Source organism: Octodon degus, unplaced genomic scaffold, assembly GCF_000260255.1.
Source record: "Octodon degus isolate 3935 unplaced genomic scaffold, OctDeg1.0 scaffold00037, whole genome shotgun sequence".
Classification (NCBI taxonomy): domain Eukaryota; kingdom Metazoa; phylum Chordata; class Mammalia; order Rodentia; family Octodontidae; genus Octodon; species Octodon degus.
In genome coordinates this window covers 6,226,696-6,227,297 of record NW_004524613.1, presented here as the reverse complement: position 1 = coordinate 6,227,297, position 602 = coordinate 6,226,696, and the positions used below count along the sequence as shown (strand labels likewise).

Sequence of the window (602 nt, the reverse complement as noted above, 5' to 3'; positions counted from 1 at the left end):
ATATACTTTAATTCTTGACCATGGTACAAGAATTATAAAAGCAGCCAGGAGTGGTGGTGCGTGCCTGTAATCCCAGCACTTGGGAGGCTGAGGCAGGAGCATTGTTGAGAGTTCAAAGCCAGCCTGGGCTACAGAATGAGTTCAAAGCCAGCCTGAACTGCATAGTAGGAATCTGTCTCAAAAAGACAAAAACAAAACAAAACAAAGAACTACAAAAGTAAACAGGTGTGGAGCTGCTGCTGCCACTGTCTGAAGAAGAAAAAACTGGAACAGAGCTGTTAGGATCTCATGCCACATTTACGAAGAAATGAACCGGCAAAAGGGAAGTCATACCTCCTACACTCATGCACTGTTAGCAATTAAATTAAATGAATGTACCAATGCACATTCATTCACTCAATGACAGATGAAAATGACGGACAAGCATTCTTTTCTGAGAAGGCTGAACATCGGTTATCCCAACAATACAAAAAGAAAACAGATACAAAGTTATTACTAAAGGATTTCCTGGGGCTGGTGAGATGGCTCAGTGGTCTAAAGCACCTACTTAGAACAAGCTCAGCAAAGCACAGGGACCGCGGTTCAATCCCCCAGCACCACAT

The 602-nt window shown here is 43.0% G+C and overlaps 1 protein-coding gene across 2 annotated transcripts in view; it reads left to right on the top strand.

The window, feature by feature from the left end:
* Fer1l4 (fer-1-like protein 4) overlaps positions 1-602 on the top strand; it is a 48,753-nt gene that overhangs the window by 17,201 nt on the left and 30,950 nt on the right. The window lies entirely within an intron of this gene.